The 8,007-nt window shown below is 39.4% G+C and overlaps 1 non-coding gene across 1 annotated transcript; it reads left to right on the top strand.

Annotated features, from left to right (window-relative positions):
- The first annotated feature begins 4,652 nt into the window (after positions 1–4,652).
- On the top strand, positions 4,653–4,759 carry LOC111766973 (U6 spliceosomal RNA). Its single transcript, XR_002798881.1, has one exon. It is a non-coding gene; the product is annotated as a U6 spliceosomal RNA (small nuclear RNA).
- The last annotated feature ends 3,248 nt before the right edge of the window (positions 4,760–8,007 follow it).

The raw sequence follows: 8,007 nt of genomic DNA, 5'->3' as shown, positions 1-8,007 counted from the left end.
TGTCCCAGGTATGCTCTATCCCATATATCCCCCCAATCCTAAAGCCCTGCACCAGTAACCTCTCCTGCCGTATTTGCCAAAAGAACATTCCCAACATTGTAGTTTTAACCACAGACCTATCAATCCACAGAGTTCACCTGTTCTTTCCTCCAGTCTTCTCTCCAGCTCCATGGATAGTCCAACCCAACCCCTCCACCCTCCACCTTCACATTCCAGCACCACCAAACCCAATCATATCACTGTGTCATTCTCACCCCCATCCATTGCCTAATCGTCCTCTTCCACCTTATCATAGGTTTTGTCCATATTGAACTTCAGCTCACCACACACTTGATAAACTATTGTACAGAGACTAACTCTATGAGTCTCCTCAATTTGCTTAATTCTTATCAGTGAGGTCATGTAATATATATCCTTCAGTGCCTGGCTTGCTTCACTCAACATAAGGTCTTCAAGATTCATCCATGTTATTCTGTGTGTTAATACTGCATTCCTTCTTACAGCTGAATAATATTCTACTGTATATATAAACCAAAATTTGCTTATCCATTCATCTTTTAATGGACACTTGGATTCCTTCTAACTTTTGACAATAGTAAATAATGCCTCTATGAGCATTGGTGTGCATATGTTTGTTTGCATCCTTTTCAATTCTTCTGGGTATAACCCAGAAGTGGGATTCTATATGGTAGTTCCATAATTAGCTTTCTGAGGAAACATCAAACTGTCCACTACAATGGCTGCACCATTCTACATTTGCACCAACAGTGGATAAGTGTTCCCTTTCCCCACATCTTTCCCAACACTTGCAATTCTCTGTTTTTTTTTAATTCCTGCCAGTCTTGTAGGTGAAAGATACCTCACTGTAGTTTTGATTTGCATTACCCTAATAGATAGTGACATTGACCATCTTTTTATGTGCTTTTTGCCATTTATATTTCTTCTTTGGAGAAGTGTATATTCATATCTCTTGCCCATTTAAAAAATTGGTTGTTTGCCTTTTTACTTTTGAGATGTAAGATTTCTTTATATATGCTTGCTATTTGGTGCTTATAGGGCAAGTGTTTCCCAAATATTTTCTCCCATCGAGTAGGTTATCTTTTCACTTTCTTGACAAATGCTTTTGAAGTGCAAAAGTTTTTAATTTTGAGGCAGTCCCATTTATCTATTTTATTTTTTGTTGCTCACACTTGGGTCTAAAGTTTATTAAACTATTTCCTACTACAAGATCTCATAGATGCTTCCTTACCTTATCTTCTAGGTCCATGAGGGGTCACAATTGTGGCAGGGAAAGATCACTACTGAAGGGGGCTGGCAATGGGGAGATGTGTGGGTAGGGTGCACCTGGGGCATGCCATTATGGCATATGAATATGTTCAAATGGTTGTGGGGTGTTGTCTTGGAGGGTGGAATCCCACACAGTAACCAAAAGCATATTGAATTCCCACACTGGGAAGTCCCACAACATTCTCTAATAGAATCGCAAGAATTCCAAGTACATGAGAAGTGCCTAGTGAAGGAGGATAGGTCATTATGCCAGGCCCATGATATTGATGGTTGTACTGATTAAATTTTTCTTGTGGAATTAAAACTTATCCTATTATTATATATTGCCTAAGAGTTACCTCCTAAAATCCTCTTTGATGCTCAAATGTGGCCTCTCTCTAAGCCAAAGTCAGCATGTAAATGCATTACATTTTCCCCAGCATGTGACATGACTCCTGGGGATGAACCACCCTGGCACTGAGGAATTATTACCAAGTACCAACTAGCAATGCATTTTGGAAAAGACCTTGGCCAAAAGGGGGAAAATATTAAATATAGAAGTGTTTTTATGCCTAAGAGATTTCAAAGTGAGTAAGGAGGTCATTCCAGAGGTTACACTTATGCACGTCTCAGCAGGATCTCATTGAATGCCACAGTAAATAGTGCCTCAAACAGAGGGGCTCCTGAATGCTCTAGAGACATTTAGACACTATAGACAGGGCAGACAAGCTCAGGAATTCAGCACCCTGTCAATGGACCTTACTTTGGAATTTATGCTCCCCAATGTGGCAGAGTTAGAATGATTGATAATTTCCCTACAGGAAGCAGACTTGGCCCAGTGGATAGGGCATCCACCTACCACATGGGAGGTCTGTGGTTCAAATCCTGGGCCTCCTTGACCCTTGTGGAGCCGGCCCATGCACAATGCTGATGCGTGCAGGGAGTGACTTGCCACGCAGGGTTGTCCTCTGTATAGGGGAGCCCCACGCTCAAGGAGAGCAGCCCAGCACCAAAGAAAGTGCAGCCTGCCCAGGAATGGAGCCGCACACACAGAGAGCTGACACAACAAGATGATGCAACAAAAAGAAACACAGGTTCCCGGTGCCGCTGATAAGGATAGAAGTGGTCACAGAAGAACACACAGCGAATGGACACAGAGAGTAGACAACCTGGGGTGAAGGGGAGAAAAATAAATAAATAAATAAATCTTAAAAAAAATAAATTCCTTACACGTGGATCTTCTAAACCTTTTATTAAACCTATAGATAGCACTATACTGATTAAATATATATATAACTATATTTAAGTCCAGAGACTTAAATCTTTGGTCTGTTCATATGCCAGTTGAGCCCTGAATCTCAGCAGAGTTGCAACACCTACTCTCCAGTTCATTGGACTCACCCAGGACAACTAACAAAAGGATGTTGGACAATGCCCATCCCAAAAAACTGAGAATATCTACACCTGCAAGCAAGACAGTTCCATCCACCTGCTTGATGAGATCTAAAACACATTTCAATCACAAACGGAGTGGCCATCACCATCTTAAAATCCATAATATTGGAGAATGAACAAATATAATGGGGTAATGCAACTATTGACAAAAGTAGGCTTATTATTATTCTAGCAGTGGAGGAATGTGTAATACTGATATAAAGGTAGTGGCCATCAGAGAGTCTGAGGGGAGGGAGAGGGAAGAATACGTGTAACAGGGGACATTTTGGGGACAATGGAATTGTTCTTCATGATTACAATGATGGACACCGGTCATTATATTATACATTTTGGCAAAATCTTTAAAATTATGCAGTTCAAAGTGTAAGCTACAATGGCAACTATAGACCATGATTAGTAGCAATGCTTCAATATGTGTTCATCAATTGCAACAAATGTATCACACTAATGAAAGATGTTAACCTGTGACTCCTAACCTCTGGTTTAATGAACTTACTCCAGCCAGCTAACAGGAAGGTGAGAAGGTCACCACACCAGAGAGTCAAGAGTGCCTACAACTGTAAGCAGGAGAATTGCATCCATCATCCATGTGGAATCTAAGCTCCCTCTCGATATAGAGGTGGAATAGACATAATCATCCCAGGGTCCACAGGATGGAGGAATAGAGTATGGATTAGAATGGACTTACTGATATTCTAATCTGGAACTATTGTGATTAGTAATGGAAGAAATTGTAGCATTACTGTGGAGAAAGTGGCCATGGTAGCTGCTGAGGGTAGAGAGAGGGAAGAAGAGATATGTGGGTGCATTTTCAGGACTTGGAGTTGTCCTGGGTGGTACTGCAGGGGCAGTTGCTGGACATTGTATGTCCTGCCATGGTCCACTGGGTGGACTGGGGGAGAGTGTAAACTATAAACTAAACCACTATCCATGTGGTGCAGCAGTGCTCCAAAATGTATTCAACAAATGTAATGGATGTGCCATGATGATGAAAGAGGTTGTTGATGTGGGAGGAGTGGGGTGAGGGGAGTGGGGGCTATATGGGGACCTCATATTTTTTTGAATGTGACATTTGAAAAATAAAGGCAAAAAAAAAAGAAGAGAGAAAAAAGCTGTTAATGGGGGAAAGTGGAGGAGGGTGAGAGCGTGGGGTATATGGGAACCCCCTATATAATTGATGTAATGTTTATGTTATCTTAACCTTTCTTAAAATAAAAAATGAAAAATATGTAAAGGGAAAAAAAGGAAAAATAAAGTGAAAGGTCGGAAAAAGATATCTCAAGCAAACAGTAACCAAAAAAGTCCTGGAGTAGCAATACTAATATCAGACAAAATAGGTTTTAAATGTAAAACTGTTATAAAAGTTGAATAAGGCAATTTAATATTATAAAAGGGCAATTCACCGAGAAGAAATAACTATAATAAATATTTATGCACCTAACCTGGGCGCCCCAAGATACATGAGGTACACACTGGCGAACCTGGAGATATAGAAGTCTCTACAACAATTCTTAGAGATTTCAGTATACCACTCTCAGCATTGTATAAACACCTGGACAGAAGATAAATAAGGAAAAAGAGCGCTTGAATATTATCATAAATTAACTAGACCTAACAAACATTTATAGAGCATTGCACTCCAAAACATGACACACATTCTTTTCAAGTGCTCGTGGATCCTTCACTGGCATAAACCATATGTTGGGTCACAAAACAGGTCTCAAAACATTTAAAAAGACTGAAATGATACACAGCACTTTCTCTGATCAGAATGGAATGAAGCTGGAAATCAATAACAGAAGAAATACAAATGGCTAATAAGCACATGAAAGGATGGTCAACATCACTAGGTATTAGGGAAATGCAAATCAAAACTCCAATGAAATATCATTTTTTACCTATTAGGTGGGTGGCTATTAAAAAAAAAACCGGGGCTTGCTTCGGCAGCACATATACTAAAATTGGAACGATACAGAGAAGATTAACATGGCCCCTGCGCAAGGATGACACGCAAATTCGTGAAGCGTTCCATATTTTTAAATAAAATTAAAAACAAAAACAGAAGACTACAAGTGTTGGAGAGGATATGGAGGAAAGGAAACACTCATTCACTGCTGGTGGGAATGTAGAATGGTCCAGTCATCATGGAGGACAGTATGGTCATTCCTCAAGAAGCTAACTATAAAATTGCCATATGATCCAGCAACCCAGAAGAATTGAAAACAGTGATATGAACAGATATATGCACACCAATAGTCATAGCATTATTCAGTATTGCCAAAAGTTGGAAGCAATCCAAATGCCCATCTACAGATGAATAGATAAGGAAAATGTGGTATATATGTACAGTGGAATATTACTGAGCTCTAAGAAGGAATGAACTTTGACACACACCACAACATGCATGACTCTTGAAGACCTTATGTTGAGGAAATAAGGCAAGTCACAAAAGGTCAAATATTACATGACCTCACTGCTAAGCATATTGAGCAGACTCACAGAAATTAAGTCTGGAAGATAGGTTATCGGGAGATAGAAAGGTAGTAGAGTGTGGTGAGCTGATGCTCATTGTGGGCAGAACATATGATTAAGTGGCAGGGGGTGGTTGGGCAGTTGATGGGAGTGAGAGTGGTGCAGGATGTGAGTGGGGTTGATGGTGCTGGAATGTAAAGGTGAGAAAGGTGGGATGGTTGCGTTGGACTATCCATGGAACTGGGGGGAGGGCTGGAGGAAGGAACAGATGAACTCAGGGGATTGGTAGGACTGTGGTTGAAACTACAATAGTGGGAGTGTTTTTTGGCAAATATGGCAGGAGGGTCACTGGTGCAGGGTATCTGTCGTGGGGCAAGATATAGGAAAGGGTGCAACTGGGACATGCTTCTGTAGAAAATGAATGTGTTCCTCTTGTCATAGGGGGTGGTCTCAGTAGGTGAAGACGCACACAATAAAAAAGAAATATTAAACTCCCATCCTCGGGAGTCCAGCTATGTTCTCCATTGGAGGGGCAAGAATTTCTCAAGAAAATAGACAGTGCCTAATAAAAGAAAACAGACCAATATGTCAAGAACTCAGTACTATTGCATGTAACTATGAAACTTATTCTTCAAAAATTGAAACCTAGTGGTTACCATAGATTTCAAGGGGAGGTGAGGAAGAATAGAATAGATGGAACACAGGGACTTTTTAGGACATTGGAATTGTTCTGCATGATCTTGCAATGACAGATACAGGACATTTTAAATTTTGTTAGAGCCTATAAAGTGTATGATACAAAATGTAAACCATGATGTCAACCATTGACCATAGTTGGTAGTAATGCTTCAATATTTGTACATCATTAGTACCAAATATACCATACACATGTAAAATGTTATTAATAAGGGAGAATGGGAGAGAGGGAGGGGGTTGGATATAAGGGAAACACTTATATGTTCTCTGTGACTTTTCTGTAACCTAAATTTTCTTTGAAGCTAAAGCCAAAAAAAAAATGACACTGGGGAAACATATGGAAGAAATTGCCATTATACATAAAAGACAACGGATCTTACAGTGATGTAAGACACTGGAAAAAATTATTTTTTATTTTTATTTTTTTGTATTTTTTGTTATTTATAATGATTATTATTTCACTTTCTTGCTATTTTTGTTTGCTTTTTTGGCTTTGTTTTTAGGGAGGTTTTGGATCCCACTCTTTCACTTTAAACCTGATTGTGTCGTTACATCTGAGATGAATCTCTTATAGACAGTATACAGATGGCTCATTTTTTTTGTCCATTCTGTCAGTTTATGTTTTTTTACTAGATATTTCGATCCATTAATGTTTAATGTTATCACTTTAAAGGCATAACTAACTTCATCCATATTATCCTTTGGCTTTTCCTTGTCACATCTTAACTATTGTCCGTCTTTTCACCCTTTAAGTTATCCTTCCTAATAATCTTTTCTACACTCTTCTCCAAGTCTCTTGTTCTAACATTTTCCTTTCAGACTGCAACACTTGTTTTAGTGTCTCTTGTAATTCTGGGCATACTGTAATTCTGGCTAATAATCTCTCTCAATTTTTCTTTGTTTGTGAAGACTTAAACTCACCCTCATTTTTGAAGGACAGTGTTGCCAGATACAGAATTCTTGCCTGGCAGTTTTTCTCTTTGAGTACTTTAAATACATCACACCACTTTCTTCTCATTTCCATGGTTTCTGATGAGAGGTCGGCACATAATCTTATTGAACTTCCCTTGTATGTGATGCTTTGCTTTTCCCTTGTTGCATTCAGAATGCTCTCTTATCTTTGGTATTTGTCATTCTGAATAGTAGGTGTTTCTGAGCAGGTCTATTCGGATATATTCTGGTTGGGGTGCATTGTCCTTCTTGGATATTAATATTTATGTCTTTTATGAGGTTTGCTTACAGTCATTATTTCCTCAAATATTATTTTTGCCCCTTTTCTATTCACTTCTTCTGTGATACAGCCATGCCTGTTTTCTTCAAAGAAACTTAGATTATATAAATATTATATAAAAATGTAGGGGATTCCCATATGCCCCACTCCCTATCCCTCCCACACTTTCCCACATTAACAGCATCTTTCATTAGTGTGGTACATTTGTTAAAATTGATGAACCCATATTGGAGTTTTGCCACTAAGCATGGATTGAAGTTTACATTGCAGTTTACACACTCTCCCACCTAATTCTGTTTATTGCAAGATATATAATGGCCTGTATCTGTCATTGTAATGTCACTCAGGACAATTTCCAAGTCCCAAAAAAGTCTCCGTATACACTTGTTTTTCCCTCTCCCTCCCCTCAGAATCTCCAGTGGCCGCTGCCTCATCAGTGCTATAATTTCCATTGCTAAAATCACAATAAGTAATAGCAGAATACCAGTAAGTCTACTTTAGACCATAGTTCATTCCCCAATCCTGAGGATTCTAGGATGGTGATGTCCACTCTGCCTCTAATTGAGAAGGGGCTGCAATCCATTAGGGCTAGTGGGTGGGATTTTCTTGCTTGCAGTTGTAGACTCTCTCAGGTCCTTAGTATGGCAATTTTCCATGAACACCACCATGTTAGTTATCTTGAGTGAGACCAATGAACTGAAGAATAGGTTTTGCAACTCTGTTGAGATTCAGGGCCCAACCGACACAGGAACAGCCCAGATTTAAGTCTCTTGGATGTACACCTACCAACTCTAGTACTAATTACAGGTTAAAATGGAAGAACAGAGAGCCATGTATAGGGAAACCACAACTGCATCTAACTCTGTCACTCTGGGGAGCATAAATTC

This window comes from Dasypus novemcinctus, chromosome X (assembly GCF_030445035.2).
Source record: "Dasypus novemcinctus isolate mDasNov1 chromosome X, mDasNov1.1.hap2, whole genome shotgun sequence".
Lineage (NCBI taxonomy): Eukaryota > Metazoa > Chordata > Mammalia > Cingulata > Dasypodidae > Dasypus > Dasypus novemcinctus.
This window is presented reverse-complemented; position numbering and strand designations above follow the sequence as displayed.